This window comes from Monodelphis domestica, chromosome 7 (genome assembly GCF_027887165.1).
Source record: "Monodelphis domestica isolate mMonDom1 chromosome 7, mMonDom1.pri, whole genome shotgun sequence".
Lineage (NCBI taxonomy): Eukaryota > Metazoa > Chordata > Mammalia > Didelphimorphia > Didelphidae > Monodelphis > Monodelphis domestica.
The window spans coordinates 259,138,229-259,158,770 of NC_077233.1; positions in this window are offsets into that span (position 1 = coordinate 259,138,229).

The following is a 20,542-nucleotide window of genomic DNA, read 5'->3' on the forward strand; positions in this document are numbered from 1 at the left end:
GATGAAAAAAGTTTTATTAAGTGTTTGCTATGTCTCAGGCACTATTAAGTACAAATATTTAGCTTTTAACAAACTTTTCCGTTTCCTATTATTAGGAGAGAATCTTTCCTTCTTAACTAGCTGATTTTTAAAAATCTGTATCTGCCTAATTTCTTTAATTACAAAACACAATCGAGTAAAGTTGGTCTTTCAAATGGAAAAACCTTGAAGCATCTTGTGAATTGAACACAAATGAAGTCTTTTAAAAAAAATCTGCTTTTCCTACAGAGCAGTTGAATTCAGGGGTGTCCAGCCATTATTCTTGACTGATAGATCATTTACCCAGATGTTTAGTAGAGTAGTAATACTTTACTTGCTTTTAATGTAGTGTGGTACAAATGGCACCCAAAATCGTCTAGCTAGAAATTCAATCCCCTCCATTTACAACAGAGGAAACTGAGGCCGAAGGTCACCGAGGCAGTAAGGAGAAATAGAAAGCCTGTGATGGAATCTCATGTCTGATCCTCTCTAGCTGCGTGACTAAACAGATCACCTAATTTCATTATCCACTAAGTGGGGATAGGCACCAGACCTACGATTTCATGGGTGAAAGTATCTTCCAGGTAGGAGCCTTCTCTACCGATCCAGGTTGCCACCTTCTCTGCAATTTTTAACAGAGTTGCCTAGAGCACTGAGGGAGGGAGTGACTTGCCCAGGGTCCCATAGCCAGGAGTTTCAGAGGCGAGATTTGAACCCAGGTCTTCTGATTCAAGACCAGCTCTCTAACTACTGCATCACACTGCATAAAGTAGAGATAATATATTATCTGCCTCACAGGGTTGTTATAAGTATAGTATCATATAAGAATTTTTTTAAACCCTTACCTTTGTCTTAGAAACAATACTGTGTATTGGTTCCATGGCAAAAGAGTGGTAAGGGCTAGGCAATGGCAGTTAAGTGACTTGCCCAGGGTCACACAACTAGGAAGTATCTGAGGTCAGATTTGAACCCAGGACCTCCCATCTCCAGGCCTGGCTCTCCATTCACTGAGCCACCTCCCTGTCCCCTTCCACTATATATAGCGAAAAAGGCGACATGAATTTGAATTATTGTGTATATTGGAATAAAAGAACAAGAAAAGAAAAGAATGTGTCCCAATAATTGTATCATTAACTAGGTCTGTCCTAATTAAAAAAAAAAAAGCTTATAGCCCCTGAGCAGGATGCCCAGAAAAGCCACAGCCAGGTTCCAGACTGTGCCAGTCAGTATCCATTCACATCCACAGCTCACGAACCCCTCGTCTCAGGTTTGCCTTTTACCAGAACATACTAGATGGAACATTTATTCAGAGCACAAGTCACTTCATTGAATAGACTAGCAAGATAAATAACAAGGAAAGCTTCCCAAGTGCACGCTGGGCGCCATCTTGCCCAGATTGCTATGACATGGAACCCTCCCAGAATTGGGTTCCAGCTGGGATGCCCCGCCACCTCTGCAACTGCTGCTTCCGAGCCAGGGAAGGGATCGCTGCTAGGCTGCCATCTGCTGAATCTCTGCCTTACTGCTTCTAGGATTCCAATCTGCATGGAAAGCTTTCGGCTCTTTGTTCTACTCCTTCAGTCTCTGCTCTAAATCATATTGACTTTTTGGGTGAGTCTGGCCCAAAGCCACATGTAGGAATATAACAGAGTCCTGAGGTCAGGTTTTTCTTTCTGACTTGCCTCACTCCCTTCCTAGGCTGTCTAGCCACTTGAACGAAAGGAGTAATGTTTAAAAATGTTCAAATTGAAGGAGTAATTTTAAAAAATGTCCATCAAATTCTTGGTAGCTGATGCCAGGACCAAATCATTTTGGAGGTTCCTCGGTGGAGCCGGGAACCCTCCCCTCACAGTCCTGTAGGGATGGACCTCAGCACCCTTCTTACCAAGCCTTTGCCTACTACTATTGTCCTGTACCCCTTGTGAATGTCACCAAGAGGCCATCTTTGAAATGAGTTTAATCCTTTCGTCAATCTCAGAATGAAACTCCGTAATTTATTGAGTAGGTTTAGGATTCCCTTACTCTGATACTCTGAGGCCATTTAAACCTGCTGAATGACTTGGCCATGGTTAATGTGAAAAAAAGAACCAGGGACTTGCTGACTACAAACTCAATAGGAGTCCGTAGGCTATTCTAGCAGCTGAAAAATAATAAACATGGATATTATAATGAAATTTATTAGAATGGCAGGAATATAGTTGCGGCTATCTCTTCTTTAGCAGTTAAGGCTTGACTTTGAAAATATTGACAAGAAAATGGGCTGAGGTTGACTAACCTCAGAAATGTAGGAAATTTTATTTTATAATTTATATATATTATATCCATAATTTATAATATCACTAGATCACATATCTCTATGTATAGTTACATTTCAATTTATTTAAATATATGCCAACATAAACTGGGAAGTCCCTAGTTTACAAATATGCAGTATTCCAAAACTTCACAGAATCTTACAGTTTCTGGCCCAAACAGGACCTGAGAGGTTATCTAACCCCATTTCCCAGCCATCACCCAAAGTACAAATTCTCCTTGTTGCGCTCTGTCAGTGGTCAATAGTTCTCTGCTTGAGCATCTCAAGTGTTATCCAAGTAGCTACCTTAAAGGCGGTACCTTTCTAAATAGCTCAGGAATCTCTAATACGTAAATATTTCTCACCTGGTTACTTCCAACTGCTGGTACTAGTTTTGCTCTCCACGGTTAGGTCTAATCCTGCTTCCTTTGAACAGCCTTTCATATATTTGAAAATGTCAGAACCTCCTAGCGGAGGTAAAGCATTTGAAAACCTCAAAGCCCCACTTAAATGTTACTAGTGTTAGTGTTATAATCCTCTCCAGGCTATCCATTCTTAGGACCTTTCACTGGTCTTCAGGGGTCTATCTTTGAGCCCTCTCAAAACCATGCTGGTCTTCTTCTTTATATACACCAGTATATAAAGCACAGGATGCTGTGCTCAGCATCCCTCCTAAAATGTGGCATCCAAAAAAAAAATGTGGCATCTGGTATTGAACACAACACTCCGAATGTTGTTTGGGGACAATCACAGTGGCTACGATGTCACTTATTTTGGACTTTTGCTAATATAGTCTTAGATTATATCATCTGTAAAATGAGGAAGCTGGATATTACTGAGGTTATTGGATTACAGTATATAATGCCTTTACTCGAAACCTCACATTCTGATAAAATGTCTGTCTGTCTGCCCTTCTACAGCTAGCAGAAAGATTTTCTTTTCCCCACAAGTTTTTATTAAAGTGTAAATCCAAGCTCTCAACCCTATGAGATGACCCTGGCCTAGGGATAGGGTGGCAGACAGGGAGATGCCACCCCTACACACACACACACATACATACATACACATGGTGGCTACCTTGCCTGGAGAACTAGATCTCTTTCAGGTCTACTGATCTACTTGTCCACCATCTTTTTTCCTCCTGATCATCACAAAATCCAATTCCTATGAGCAAGACGTGGTTGTGATGAATTGTCTTTATAGTGTCCCCATTCTCGGGGGCTGTTTTGTAGACAGGAAAATTATTTGGTCTTTCAACAACTCGGAATAGAATAATTTCCTTTAACCTACTAACTTATTCCCTTCATACAAAGGTTTCTCTCTAAAACATTGCCACTAGGATGAGGGACTTAATGAACAAAAGTATCATACCATTGCTTATTTCTGTCAGAGCTCTTCTGGGCTGAAGTCACGGATAGTTGTGTGTTGGCTTCCTTCAACGCTCTCTCAGCTAAGTAATGCACCTGTGAATATCTGCGGCTTAGATTCTGAAGTACAGACAAAGAGGCAAGCCTCCTAATCCCGTATCAGTAAATATGGGATAAAATTTCTGGCATTATTCCTAGTAGAATTTTGGCTATATGTTATAAATGCCACATGTTAACTCCACTGAAGTTTGGGTTTTTTCCCCCCCTAACATGTTCATTAATGTATGATCAAAATCCTCAAGCTGTGAGTTTCTTTGGGGATGGTCAAGTCTAGACCTCTTAAGTTAATTGATATAACAATCCACTGATATTTTAACCAGTGCTCAATTCAATGCTGCTTACCCAAAATAAGTGACAGCATTCGCCAGCGATGAATTCAGCATACATTCCTGGCAAGAGAAGATTAATTTGGGTCCCCAATGCCATGTGACATAGATTAATACTAAGGAGTGAAAGCTACACATAAATTATCCAGGGAGCTCAGGTTCAATCAAGCAGAAGTTCAGCCGGGCATCTGGGATTTCCACCAATGTATGCTAGCAGCATAGGTGAACCTTGTCCCAATGATTCAGTCTCCTTTTTCTCAATTGTCCGTGGAGGAAATAATAGATGTGGCTAATTATGGACTTTGAGAAGCAACATAATCCAAGAAGCAAGGATGTGAAGCAAAAAGAGGAAGGCTCCATTCCCTGGAGGGCAGCCGCTTACCATTTCAACAATGGCAGATCAGACCACAATCCCATTCGCAGGATCACAAATAACTGGTGCTTTCCAGTGTATTTTCCATATACTATAAAGCGCTACATGGTGACTTTGGAAGCTTTCTGGTTTTTGGTTGGGTGTGCCAGTGTATGCCTGGGGAAAAAGATCAATCACTACTCAGATGCAGTGCATATTTTTACTGTCCCCTTCCAGAGATGGAAAGCACATGAAGATATGTTCCAAAGTAGTTGTGGTTTCCAGATATGGCGGCATGAGTTGGTAGCACTTCTCTTTTAAACACATCAGACACAAGTCTTGCACTTCTTACCAGCTCTCAAACTTTTCTCTCCCTCCCTCAGGCAGCGTGGGGGTCCCCTGCTCCTGGGGAGGAGTAGAATCACTATATTATGCCCAATTTAGTGTGCTCACCCAACCAAGTTAGCCCACTGCAGCTCAAAACTCCTAAATGCAACATGTGCCAGTCTCAGCTTTTTCAGCAACAAGAATTTTACAAATATGTGCCACTTTAAACAGTATGTTAAGCTTTCAAACAGGATGGAATTGGAATTGTGGTGGACACACCGATGATAGGACATAACAGAGCCCTAGTGTCCACCTCCCTGTTTACACCAATTTCCTTAGGCCACTTCAAGCTTACTCTGATACATCCCAGGTCTAGGGAGTTTTATTACTTAGTCTCCCAAGTCCTGGGCCTTTCATTGGCTATAAATATACTTCCCTCAAATGTCTTTCATGGAATGATTAGTCTATAGTGGTAACTTAAGATCCATTTCCCAGGATACAGTTCATTATCTATTCTTGGTCTTTACCATCACCTTTGTGCTAGATCCTAGGAGACCAGATGGGATCGAGCCATAAGAAACTGATGATTAAACTTTTTTTTTAAAAAAATGATTGAACCATTTTGTTTATTTATTTTTCCATTTGAATTAATTTATTTAGTCAATTTAGAACAATTAAACATCTTGAGGTGAAGTTTTTTTCTTCTTGACCCATCTCCCATTTCCTAATATTCAGTTTTTTGAATTTGGCCTCCAACACACTCATTTTACATTTCTTTCAGATGTATGGATCACTCATGTGTCTATCCAGGCCACAACAGTAGCCAAGGATAGTTATATTTCCCACGTCATATCCTGCCGTTGATATTTTTAAATTAAACTTGTCCGTCATCTTCCAAAGTGCAATGATACTGTCCATCTTTCAACAGGTTTTCTATAGATTTCTACATTCAAATCACACTGTTTTGCTTCTGTGACCCATACACAAGAAGCTATATTGGGCCCAGTAAAGGTTGTGTTTTCCCAAATTAAATCTTTCTTTGTAACTCTTCATCTGCCCTCCATCTTACTGTTCCCAATAACTGGCCAAAATACAGTAATTTTTGTTGTAACTCAAGACCAGTGAGGGGAAACTGTAGCTTATGACCATATATCATTCCTCTGTTCCCTTGCACCATTCTAATAATGTCTGCTTCAAGTTTTATTTCTCCTCTCTCCATTGGTATCCATCATAAAGCATTTGCCTGAATTTCAAATTCATACTGAATAGTAGAAGAGAAAAATGTGGCATATTCTTGGCTGTAGTGTCCTACCACTACCAAATTGCCTCTACGTTTTGCAGACATACCTGTCATGTGATTCCAGGCTGGGCAACCTGTAGGCACTGAACAAGTCCAAAAACTGTTCCTGTAAAGCCTTCTGACCATCCATTCCTCTTTTTTCAGTTACTTGCCTGTGCTGTAATGATCCTATCATATGGCTAATATAAACTTCCCATGGTTCTTGCTTAGATGGATATGGTTTCTTTTCTGAGAAAGTTCCTACCTTGAACTTATAATATCCTTCTGATAGAGGAATTCCAGGTTTGTTCTTTCCTATGTGTGTCTTTTTTTCTTTCTGAATTAACCCCCCCTCTTTCTTTTTCTCTGTCTGTCTGTCTGTCTGTCTCTCTCTCTCTCTCTTTCTCTTTCCCTCTCTCTGTCTCTCTCTTTCTCTGTCTCTCTGTCTGTCTTTCCCCTTCTCTCCCTCTTTCTCTTTCTCTCTTTCTCTTTCACTCTCTCTCAATCTCTCTCTGTCTCTCTCTCTCTTTCTCTTTCCCTCTCTCTGTCTCTTTTTCTCTGTCTCTCTTTCTCTTTCCCTCTCTCTGTCTCTCTTTCTCTCTCTCTCTTTGTCTGTCTCTCTTTCTTTCTTTCTCCCTCTCTCCCTCTCTCTTTCTCTCTCTCTCTGTCTCTCTCTCCCTCTCAATCTCTCTGTCTCTTTCTCTCTCTGTCTCTGTCTCTCTGTCTCTGTTTCTCTGTCTCTCTCTCTGTCTCTCTGTCTCTCTCTGTCTCTCTCTCCCTCTCCCTTTCACTGGCAAACCTTCTCTGCCCATGTGGGCTTCCAATGTTTTTTTGGGGTGGGGGAAGAGACCTGGAGATCAATTTCTCTGTACTATCTCCTACTGTCATAGCATCAGAAATGTTTGAATGTTTGATTGGATCTGGTTAATCATAAACGAATTCACAGGTGATCTCTCCTGAACTGATTCGTCTATAAATTACTTTGAAATCCTCCCAATCTGTCATCTCTTTTCAGTGATTTTATAATGCTCTTTTCTTACACTCAAAATCTGCTACATGTCATTTTACTCATTACATAGACTCAAATATATTTCAAATATATTAGCGTCTTTTTTTCAAGAAAATGGATCATGGGGGCAGCTGGGTAGCACAGTGGATTGAGAACCAGTCCTAGAGACGGGAGGTCCTAGGTTCAAATCTGGCCTCAGCCACTTCCCAGCTATGTGACCCTGGGCAAGTCACTTGACCCCCATTGCCTAGCCCTTACCACTCTTCTGCCTTGGAGCCAATACACAGTATTGACTCCAAGATGGAAGGTAAGGGTTTAAAAAAAAAAAGAAAATGGATCATGATGGCAGTGGTCAGCAAGCCAGTAATTCCAGGCCAGGCCAGTGCCAGTAGTCACAGATGTAGTTACAGCAGCACCGAAGTGGCCCTCAAGCAAAAAATTGCTCCAACCCCTGCCCCCCCCCAATTCATTTTATGACTCATTTTCTTATTAACTTTTCTCTCCGAGTTAACAAGTCTGTCTGATAGACATAAATAGATGTACACAAACACATTTATTCTGGAATATTACTAAAATAGCTGTATCTCTCTTATCAGTTCATTCACCCCAACCTGGCTTGTGACAGCAGAAAAGGAAAAAGAAAATCTTTTCCCCCCTTCTAAACCTTTGACTCACTGATCAAAGACTTGAGCCAACATCATAGTAAACAGCCATATAGTATAAAAGCATCTTCAAGTACATCGTAAACCAAATGAACATCGAAAAGGATTGAAGCTTCTAGTTCCTAAGAGCAGCACCTACAGTAAAGGATAAATATCTTTCTTCTCTCTGTACACCCTCCCACTGGTCAGAGGGGAAATGGGAAATAAGGGGGTGAGGCAAGAAAGCAGGATCAATGGTACTGATTTCCCCCTGGCAAAGTTTCAGGGAGAGAAGAGGAAAAAAGGAAACATGAGCTGGATCTTGGCATCTTGCCTACCATAATCCTCTGTTTTGGTTCCCTATTGGTCCTGATAAGTCCAAGTCTGACTCTCTTTGTCTCATTTCCACTGCCTTCAAGGCTGAGAAGTCAGCTGGCCATAACTCTGCTCCACGCTCAACCACCTCATGCAGAATCCTAGAGCAGTGCTCCATCTATCTGTCCATGTGGCTACTTGGATTCTTTCCCTTAATCTTTTTTTTTCAAGGCCATTGGGAACCAGAAGGACCTGAAGCTCTTCTAGAGACTTACCCACTTCTAATCTGTTCCTCTTATGTCTGTGGAAGGATGAGAATTTGGATCTTAAAATAACTTGTGATTTGAAAAATCAGAAAGTTCGCGGTTCTTGAGAACCATGAAAGAAATATAGTGAAATCTTAAGTGCATAATAATATTGCATATGCTTAATTTCTTATGTTGTAAACTTTGCTGAAATCATCTACATAATTCTATTTATCTTATTTGCCACAAAACATGAAAACTGAGCTCAAAAGAGAGAGATGGTATTCAATTATTAAGATTTTTAGAGAAGATGGCATTGTAGCTAGACTTTAGAGCCATGATCTCAAAACTTTTTTGATCATACTCTATCAGCAAAAATATAATTTGAACTTAAATTCTCAACACCTTCAATCATACACTGTGTGTTTTTATACTGATATATTATGTGCATTATAAAGCATACACAAAATTAAAATTAAAAGTATATGTGGTAAAGATGAAATAAGTTGCATTTTAAATGTTTTTAATATGTTAATAATGCAAAAATCCTTTTGGATCTTCCTAAAATACCATTATTATAATAAATGTATAGTGCTACTAATGTGATTAGATATACTTCACTACTTTTTAAATCTTGATTATTTTATTTATAGGAATATAAAGATTTGGTTCTTATTGAATTTTATTTCTGTACTTGGTTTTAATGGCTATAACAGCTAATAAAAGCCTCACAAAGATAATATAGATCAAGGTAAAAGAAGTGCTTCATTTAGTCCTGCTTACTAAATCATGACACTAATTTTTTTCAGTCCTATCCACCAATTATGTAAAGATACTCATTGAAATTCAGTTAGTAAATTTCCATCTTCCTTGATGTCAAAAAACTTTTCTTGCAAATTTCTATTACATAAAAAAGTTAACAAACAGGTTCAAAATTCACTTACATTTATCTGGAAGATTAAAAAAAGCAGGTCAGAAAGTTATGCTTTTTAGGTTTTTAAATGTGCAGATATGAGAGTTTTAAACAGGACAATTCTTGTTTTGCACAAAAAAAGTTAGTTTTTAATTGTTGGTAATTGTGATGGCTCCATGATAATACCAAATTCATATTTAAGTAATATCTTTTCTTTAAAAAAAAAACTTTTACCTTCTGACTTAGAATTATCACTAAGTATTGGTTCTAAGGCAAAAAGGTGGTAAAGGCTAGGCAGTTAGGGTTAAGTGATTTGCCCAAAGTCACACAGCTTAGGAAATGTTTAAAGTTGGATTGGAATCCAGAGCCTCCTGTTTCTAGGCCTGACTTTCCAACTACTGAGCCACCCTGCTGCTCTTTCCAATAATCTTAATAAATTTGTTTTTTTTTGTCTGACTTCATATCAGAACTTATTAGATGATCATTTTTTACCTCTCAGTGTGACTGATAAAGAGCTAATAATGGCCTGAAGAATTTTCAATTCTGCCATTTTCTTATTATTCATCTGTGTTTGCATTATTAGTTATCTTTAATCCAAAGTTTCTTAATAAAAAATCTTCTCAAGTCATTTATCCATTTTGTGAAGCTTTGTTTAGTCAAACCTAGATAATATCTGTAAATCCAAGTAACGAATCTAAATTGCAATGTGATGTTAATGCACTGAAGGTGTACCAATGAGTATCAAACTCTTCATGTTGTGGAGCTCACTTTTCCCCCTAAGAATACTTAGGCATCTGTGACCATTTAATAAATGGATCAAGAAATTCGCTTTCACTAATTTTTACTAATATGGATCAATAAATTCGCTTTTACTAATTTTAAAACACCTAATTAATTTAATTGATTAATTAATAAGTGTATTGACATCTTAAAAATGAATAAAAGCTAATTTCTTTCTTTTTAACCAGCTAGAGTTTAGCATATTTTGGCCACTAGGTGGTGCTACAGACAGACCACCTGCTCACTGCATCCAAGTATTCCGTTTTCTCATATTTGCTCTGCAGAGGGTGCTTGCCTACGACCGCGGCGGCTGCTAGACTACTTCCCCCTCCCATTTCCTTGATCTTTTCTTACTCTTAGAGAGGGTTGCAACCATCTCAGATTTAATGTAGATCTAGCAGAATTAGAAAAATAAGAAGATTTACCCCCTTTGTTCCGAGCGCCCCCGTCACACTTGGGAGAAAGCTCCCAGCCCTGACCTTACTTTCCAGAGTTAGACGTCTTACTTGTCAATGGACATATGATTTATTGGAATATGATGAATGTAAATGAGCCTCCCGATCCTCCTTCCCTCCGCCTTCCGGATGGTTGGTTCATGGGAAGAAGAATCAGGAAGGGATTATAGGTTTGAAACTAAGATTAACTCAACTTGGAGAAATGGCGGGGCTCTGGGGAAGTGGGAAGTGCTGAGTAGATATTGGCACGGATTCTTGTGGGTTTCATCACAGCCAAGGAGTGTGATAGCGTGCCTCGCCAGTATTGCTCACCTACTCCAGTTGGAACCCAACTACTCTTCAATTATCCCTACCTTCAAATCCTGGCTGCCACAGCCCTCCAGGATGGGTCTCAGCTGTTATTGTTGTGCTTGTTGCTCCAATTTGTTTAAGCTGTGGTGGCTATGCCTGTGGTGTTGATAGGAGTGGGAGGATGGAAAGGCGAAAACCCCAAGACTGTTAATCCCGATGGAGGCTCCCAGGCTCTCAGAAGTTTCTCCACTTGGCTGTAGAGAAGGAAAAATCTGAAATCACAGACTGGAAGAATTAGCCTCTCTGCTCCCAGATTCACACAGCATGGAGAAATGCACATGGAAGGGGGGGTTGGGACATTGTTTTCTCTAGGTAGGACCCCAAAATATAGATAGGGTGGTGTGGGATTAGGGTCAAGTTTGTGTATACACACATAAATCTTGCCCTGCCCCCCAAACTCTTGCTTTGTCTCCTCCCTATCTCAAACTTGCTCGTTGTTGAGTATATATTGGTCCAGTTCTCTGATGCCATTGATGAGAGGAGCTCCTAGAATGGAAACTCCCTCCACCAATGCAAATCAGCAATTCCTCAGTAACTAATAGCTTTAGGGAGGTGCCTGGGACACTGTACAATTAAGTCATTTAGTCAATCAACTTGCACTTATTTTTTTTAAATTTTATTTAATTAAGATGATTTAGAATACTTTTCCATGGTTACAAGACTCAGGTTCTTTCCCTCCCCTCCTCCCACCCCCTTCCTGTATCTGATGCTCAATTCCACTGGGTTTAACATGTGTCATTGATCAAGACCCATTTCCATATTATTAATATTTGCACTAGAGTGATGGTTTAGAGTCTACTTTCCCAGTCATATCCCCATTGAACCATGTGATCAAGCAGTTGTTTTTCTTCTGTGTTTCTTTTCTCACAGTTTCCCCTCTGAATGTGGATAGTGTTCTTTCTCGTAATCTGAGTTGTTCAGGATCACTGCATTGACACTAATGGAGAAGAAGTCCATTACGTTTGATTGTGCCACAGTGTGTCAGTCTCTATGTACAATGTTTTCCTGGTTCTGCTCCTCTTGCTCTGCATCACTTCCTGGAGGTTGTTCCAGTCTCCCTGGAATTCCTCCACTTTATTATTCCTTTGAGCACAATAGTATTCCATCACCAACATATACCACAATTTGTTCAGCCATTCCCCAATTGATGGGCATCCCCCCATTTTCCAATTTTTGGCCACCACCAAGAGCGCAGCTATGAATATTCTTGTACAAGTCTTTTTCCTTATTATCTCTTTGGGGTACAAACCCAGCAGTGCTATGGCTGGGTCAAAGGACAGACAGACTTTTAGTGCCCTTTGGGCATATCAACTTGCACTTATTAAGCATTCACTATGTGCTTGACCTTGTGCTAAGAGCAGAGGATTCAAGGAAAGACAAGCTCCTGAGCTTACAGTCTAAAGGGGGAAACAATATGCAAGCAATTATGCACAAACAAGATTTATACAAGATGAAATGGAGATAATCAACAGAAGGCACTGCCATTAAAAGGGACTGGAAAAGACTTCTTAGAGAATATGGGACTTTAGTTAAGGTTTGAAGGAAGGCAAGAAAACTGGGAGGCAGAGATAAGAAGTGAGTTTCAGATATAGGAAACAGCCAGAGAAAATGCTTGGAATCAGGAGGATGGATCGTCATGTGGGAAGAACAGCAATGAAGCCAGTATCACTGGATCGCAGAGTAGATAGAGTAAGACAACTAGAAAGGTAGAGAAGGGGACTACGTTATGAAGGATTTTGAATGGCAGAGTTTAATTCAATGCTGGAGATGATAGGGAGCCACTGGAGAGACATATTTGGACCTGTGCTTTAGGAAAATCACTTTGGCAACTGGATGGAAGGCAGATTAGAATGGGGAGAGACTTGAGTCATCAACAGATTATTACTGTAATCTAGGGATGAGATGGTGAGGGCTCACACCAAAGTTATAGGGAATCTTATAAGCCAAAACAGATTTTTTATGTTTGATCCTGGATGGGAAAAGGACCTATTGGTACAAAAATATTTATAGGAGCTCTTCTTGGGGTGGCAAAGAACTAGAAAATGAAGGAATGTCCATTAACAAGTTGTGATGCATGATTGTACTACTGTACAATGACAAATGATGAACATCAAGATAATCACACACACACAAACCCAACAACTACCTATGTAATGATGCAAAGTGAAGGGAAGACCAGAAGAACTTTGTGTACAGTAACACCAATGACATCTGATGATCAGTTGTGAGTGACTGAACAATTATCAGCAATACAAGAATCTGGGACAACTTTAAGGGACTCATAATGAAAAAAAGGCTATCCATCACCAAAGAAGGAACTGATGGAATCTGAATGCAGATTGAAGCATATCATTCTTCACTTTATTTCCTCCTTAAAATTTTCTCCAATGTGATATGCATCTTTTTCATAATATGATGAAAATGGAAATATGTATGGCATACCACATTGTATGCCATATATTGTTTACATTATACCACATATATATAGTATATGTGCAACCTATATCAAATTATCCATACTCTTGGTGAGAGGAGAGGCATGGGAGGGACAGAGAGAACATGGATCACAAAAAGTCAGAGTGATTATTAAAAATTGTATATGGGGGAAGCTGGGTAGCTCAGTGGATTGAGAGCCAGCCCTAGAGACAGGAGGTCCTAGGTTCAAATCTGGCCACTTCCCAGCTATGTGACCCTGGGCAAGTCACTTGACCCCCATTGCCTAGCCCTTACCACTCTTCTGCCTTGGAACCAATACATAATATTGATTCCAAGATGGAAGGTGAGTGCTTTTTTTTTTTTAATTGTATATAATCTGGGAAAAAAGAAAATGCTTAGGGTCTAGATGGTGTAGTGATAGAATGATGTCCTAGGGTGGTGGACCTGAGTGCCAATCCACGACTATGTCAAAGTGGAGAGTGGGTATGAGAGTTGGAATGGTCCTGGGGATCTGGATTTCCTTATAAGGAGGTGGGAATGTGTGTTGTTAAACTAGGAGAAGGAAGAAGTGAGAAGGTATTAGTATGAAGGTTAGAGAAGGGCTTCTTTTATTGCTTAAGGGACTTTCAAACAAGTTTGTTGTAATTTTCAATGAATTTTTCATTAGTTTGATGTGAGTATGGGGGAGCTTTTAAGTGGACATTTTGTTTCACTGAATCAAGTGCTTTTTATAATTAGCAAACAGCAGAAAGTGGGATGTTGTATTATCTACACTTTTCATTCAAATATGTGATGGCAAAGATGTAGCCTATTTTAAAATATTTCTTTGTGAAAGTCTCTCTGTTCTCTTTTAATAATGCTAGCATTACTATCCCAGATGAATTTATAGAGCAAACAAAATGGCAGTAAAGATGGCAAAGACAGGAAAACGAGCTGGATTAGATCAAGTATACACAGATGAGATTCATTTGGTCCTAGAGATAAAACAACTTTGGGACATTGTGAGTACTTCACAAAGTTAATGAAGGAAGGGAAAACACAATGGCTTAGAATATTAATACAAAAAAATTTTTTAAGGTGGTTAAGGTCAGAGCCTAGATCTACCTCTTTGTAATTTCTGCTTGGCTAGGTGGTGCAGTGGGTAGAGTGCTGGGCCTGGAGTCAGGAAGACTTGTCTTTTTACGTTCAACTTTGGCCTCTGATACTAGCTGTACGACTCATTTGCCTCAGTTTCCTCATCAGCAAAATGATCTGGAGAAGGAAATGGGCAAACCATTCTAGTATTTCTGCCAAGAAAACCTCAAATGAGGTCATATGAGGAGCTGGACACTACTAAAAAAACGACTGAACAACAATTTCTATTCATTACTTTTGGTTCTGTCCTCCGGGGACAAACAGAAGTCTAATCTCTTTTCTAAGGGACAGTCCTTCAAGTATATGAAAATAGTTCTTGTGTATCCCTCTCAGTCTTCTTTTCTTCAGGAAAAATATCTCCAATTCTTTCAGCTTATTTTTATATGATATGGATGCCAAGCTTTCACATTCTGCTTGCCCTCCTGTGGATGCTAACTTATTAATGTTTTTCCTAAACTGTGATACCCCAAACTGAGTACAAGACCCCAAATTTGGTCTGACCAAGGGAGAGTAGAGAGGGACTCTCATCTCCTCATTCCTAGAAGTAAAACCTTTCTTAATGCAATTGAAGGTCACATTATCTTTTTTGGCTGCTACATGCAACTTCCGTTTTAAAAATATAAATTCTTGTCCAACAATGCTTCTCTTATTCATGTGAAATTGACTTTTTGAACCTAAGTATAAAGTTTTACATTTGTTCCCACTGAATTTCATCCTATTAGGTTCAGTTTAATAGCCTGTCAATATCTTTTAAAACATCAACTCTGTCATTCAGTATGTTAAGTATCCCTCCCAGTATTGTGTCACCTAAAAAACTGACAAGAATCTATCCATGCCTTTATCCAAGTCATTAATTTTAAAAAATAAATAAAATTTTAAAAAATAGCATGAAGCCAACCACCTATTTTTGCCAAGTGGACAATGAGTCATTAATGATTACTCTTTGAGATCAACCATCAAATCAGTTGAATCAATTTAATTATTTGATTATTAACCCACAGCACTCTATCTTTTCCACATGATACTTTAACAAATGATTTGCTAAAATTAGGTAAGCTAGATTTACATCATTCTCCTGATCAATCAGTTTAGTAACTCTGAGAAAACGGAAATGAGTTTAGTAAGACATGATCTGTTCTATAAAAACATATAGTAGAGTCCTCCAGATTACTCCATCAACATTTACTTGAATTCACTGGTTGGATCTCTTGGAGGCTAGATCTCCAGCACATTGGGGTCTTAAAAGGGTTCTGTAGGTTTCTGCAGGTTTCTGCTTCCTAATACTATAATTCATAGACCCCCACAGGGTGTGCATCCCATTAACAATCAGCTCTTAGAATTTGTTCTTAGAAAAGGCATTTACTTAGATGGCATAGTAGAAAAAATATTTCAAGACTTAATAACCTTTGTAAACCTGGGGTATATTTTCCCTCTAGTACACTGTATTCATTGGAAGAGTTGGCTCACGTTTAGAATATAATGGCAGTGAATCATACCTGGAAAATAAACATATGGCAAAGTCAATTCACAATTCCTGGTCCTGTAGGGCTTGGAAGTCCTTCCTCTATTTCTGTATTAACTCCCCTTGGGTGTAGTAACTGCTGGGAGGATTGCTTAGGTGGATCTCCAGTGTCTCTTCCTCTCCACAACTTCCTCCATTTCTTTCCTTTCTGTGTCTGTCTCTGTCTAGAGGTGCCTTTCATCACCATCTCCCACCCTGCAATTGCACCTTCTTTTGTGACAAAGAAAAACACTTAAGCAAAAACCATCGGACACGATGACTTCATCTGACAATGTATACAATATTTTGTCCTAGAAGTTCTCTTTATCTATACTATGAAAGGGAAGGCATGTTTCCTTATCTGTTCTTTAGGACTTTGTCCTAAAAGAATTTGATTTCTTTTTAGTGATCTTTTCATTTACATCATTATAGTGTTGTGTATTGTTCTCTTGGTCATGCTAATTTTGCCCTGCATTACTTCACATTATTCTTCTCATGTTTCTCTGAACTTTTCGTGTTTCTTACTGCATTCATAGGCCATTAAAAAACAAACAAACATTACTTAGTTTCAGCTTTGTTTCAAGTTCTTTGCTACCACAAAGAGTGCATCTGTGAATATTATGGTACATTTTTAACCTTTGCCTTTGCCTTTGACTTCCTTGGTGCACAGAAATAGGACTATTGGGCCAAATGAATATGTACAATTTAATCAGATTTCTTATATAACACCAAATTGATATAAGGAAATGTACCATTTTATGGCTCCATTAACAGTGCATTCATGTCTATCTTCTTATAGCCCATCCGATATTTACTATTTCTATTCTTTGTGATCTACATAAAGTTCCAACCTCCATGGTGTAAAGTGGAATATCAAAATTGTTTTAATTTTCACTTCCTTCAATCTTCTCTAGAAGGGATCCTAGCCTAGGTTTGGAATATAAATATTTGTCCTTTGTCTCAAAAAACCTCCATCTCACATTCAATTTCAAAATTCATCTTTTCCATACTGTTCAAATTCTTTACCTTTTTTCCCAGAACTTTATCTAAACCTTAACCTCACCACCTAGGTTAAAAATCTTTTAATTACCTCTTAACAACTTGGCAGCCACCTCCAATTTCTTTTCCTTTATTAGATAAAGGAACCATCTCAACATCTTTGTAGCCAGCAATTTCCCGCTTTTTTTTTTAAACCCTTACCTTCGATCTTGGAGTCAATACTGTGTATTGGCTCCAAGGCAGAAGAGTGGTAAGGGCTAGGCAATGGGGGTCAAGTGACTTGCCCAAGGTCACACAGCTGGGAAGTGTCTGAGGCCAGATTTGAACCTAGGATGTCCTGTCTCTAGGGAAGGTTCTCAATCCACTGAGCAACCCAGCTGCCCCCAATTTCCCTCTTTTTTTAAAGAATCTTGTTTCACCGATTGGTTTTACTTACCAATTTGATTATTTGCCTTGTTATTTTCTTTTTTCTTAAATGTTTATTTTCAGATGCATATGCCTTCATTCTAACTCCTCCTAGAATCTTTTCTCAGAGAAGCCAGAAATAGAATCTCGATCTGGCAATTGTTCCTCTTCAAATTTTCTTTCAAATTTCTCCAAAAATCTCTTCTAATTCAGTTTCTGCCTTTCTTTGCAAAACCTCAAATCAAGTTCGCAATTTCCTTGTTATTCAGCTGAAGTCTATTTTGCTTCTTCTGAAATGCCACTCATAGCCTTTTCTCACAGAAAATAAACTAATCTTGGGTTTTATTGTACGCTTTGAGATCATCTCCAATTTCGTATTATGATTGCAAATTATTGTATAATATAAAGAAAGATTTCAATGCCATCAGTGGTATTACTCTTATAGATATATACTTCCATAATCCATCAGCAAGGATTTATTATTAGGTGCTTACTCCAAGTCAGGCACTATACTATACACTAGAGATTCAAAGATAAAAATGAGACAGCCCTTATTGCCGAGGAGTTTACATCCTGTGGGGGGGAGACACCATGTACATATATAAATATGTAGTATATGCAAAATAAACACAAGATGGTTTTGAGAAGGAGAGCACTAGGAGCTGGGAAAGAGTGAGCAATAAACTCTTCATGTAGAAGGGGTGTTGCTTGGGCTGAGCTTTATTTTTTATTTTTTTCATTCAAATACAGTTTTACTTTTCCCAATTGCTTGTAATAATAATTTTCAACATCTGTTTTCCAAAATTACAAGATCTAAACTGTCCCTCCCCCTATTTGGAGATGGTGAGCAATTTGATCTAGACCATACGTGTATTATCATAAGTTGATGTGAAAGGTAGTGTGCTATTCCTCATTGCACTGCTAAGCATAACCAAGTCTTTCGCAGTTGATTATTGTCCAATATTGCTGTTACTGTGTATAATGTTCTCCTAGTTCTGCTTATTTCACTCTGTATCATTTCATGTAGATCTTTCCAGCCTTTTCTGAAGTCATCCTGCTTATCATTTCTTATAGAATAATAGTATTCCATTACCAACAGATACCACAGTTTGTTCAGCCATTTCCCAATTGATGGATATCTCTCAATTTCCAATTCTTTGCCACCACAAAAAGAGCTACTATAAGTATTTTTGTATAAGTAGGTCCTTTCCCCCTTTTTATGATCTTTTTGGGATGGAGACCTATTAGTGATGTTACAGGATCAAAGGGAAAGCACAATTTTATGGACCTTTGGAGATAGTTCAAATCACCCTCCAGAATCACAGTCCACAACTCTACCAACAATGCATTGGTGTATGGGCATAGCTTTAAAGGAAAAAAAGTGACTCTAGGATGCTCTGGTGAGAAATGAGTGCACTTCAGCCAGTACAAAGGAAAAGAAGTGGGAAATGGAGTTTGATGTATGAAGAACTACAAAAAGTCTAGTTTGGCTAAAGGGCAGGAAGGAGAATATTATTATATTATGAGACTGGGAAGGTAAGTTGAGGTTAGGTTGTGAAGATATTTAAAGGCTGAATAGTGGATTTATATTTTATCCTAGAGTCAGGGAACTATTGGAGTTCATTGAGTAGGGTGGGAGGAGAGGGGGAGAGTGAAAAGGCCAGATCCATGCTTAAGGAAAGTCACTTTGGCAATTGTGTGAAGGATGAATTGGAGTGGGGAGAGACTTGAGCCAGGAAGACCAATTAGGAGACTATTTTGATGGTCCAGACAAGGATGAATGAGTGAATAAATAAACATTTATTAAGTACTGGGGATATAAATCGAAAACTATCTTGCTTTAAGTAGTTACATTGTGATAGGAGGAAACAATTAGGAAAGTTTAGCTGCAAGGGGAGAGGGATAGAAAGGTGCAGTGACCTATAGGGTGCAACATCAGGGCATCTGGTAAATTCTGATCGTCCAATGGGTCTTATAACAAGATGGATGATCAGGCTGTGAACTTATCCTTTGTCTATACTACTTGGTACTCATTTCTAGCCCTTTTTCTCAAGGACTTCCCTCAGACACTTGGCAGCTAACTTTTTCCATTCTGATCTTCCCTCTTGGAGGAAATGGGGGTCTGAACCAATGTGGTGGTAAGAAGAGACTGAGTTTTAGAATGAATAAAGGTATAAAATACAAGATTAGCAAATTGTTGAGTATGTATAGTGAGGGATATTGAGAAACTGAAGATAATTTCCAGGTTTCAAATCTGGGCAACTGGAAGGATGGTGATAGTATCAACAGAAATAGCGGAATTCAAAAAAGGGATGAGTTTGGGGAGAAAGATAATGACTTAGTTCTATTATGGTTATGTTAAAGTTGAGACATTCATGTAACATCCAATTTCTAATGTCCAATAAGACAGCTTATGATGCAAGACTAGAGTTTAGGAAAAGTGTTGAATATATAGATCTTATAGTTGTCTGCAGAGAGATGATAATTAAACCCATGGAACTTATGAGGTCATGTGAGATTGTAGAGAAAGAGTAAAGAGAACAGGACAGAGCCTTTGAGATATATGAACATTCTGAGGGCTGAATGATGAGTCATGAGAAAACAAAACAAAACAAAATACTGAGAAACAACAGCCAAAGAAGTAGGAGTAGAACCAGGAGGGAGAGCAGTGTCAGAAAAGCCCAGAGAAGAGAGAGAGTCTATAAGGAGAGAGTGGTCCATAGCCTCAAATACTGTACAGGGGCCAAGAAGGATGAGTCTGAGAAAAGAGTTGACAATTTAAGATATCGTTGGTAATCTGAAGAGAGAAGTTTCAACAGGGTGATGAGGTAGGAAGCCAGATTTCAAAGGACTGAGGGGTGAGTAAGAGGAGAGGAAATAGAGGCAAGTATAGACAGCCCCATCCTTAAAAAAAAAAAAAGGAATAAGTCTATGAAAGAGGGAGGAAGGATAATGGAGAAGTAGCTCGAGGGCATGATATAGTCCAGGGAAAGTATTTTTGAGGATGAGGCAAATTCATTTTGTAACTTTTGTAAGTTTATAAGCATCAGAGAAGGATCTAGTAGGTGGCAAAAGATTGAAGATTAAAGAGGAGGGGGATGATGAAAGAGGCAGTTAATTTTGTTGGAGAAGCTAGGAGGAGATCTAATCAAGATATTTGTAGAGGGGTTGGTGTTGGTGAGGAGAAAAGTCAATTCCTTATCAGAGACTAGAATAAACAAAAGAAGGGAGAGTAGGAAATCATGTCAAACGGTTTTGAGATGTAGAAGGTGGAAGAAGAGAGAATTCAGCATGAATGGTTCCTATTTGCTCAGCAAAGTGTGAGGTGAGGGCCTC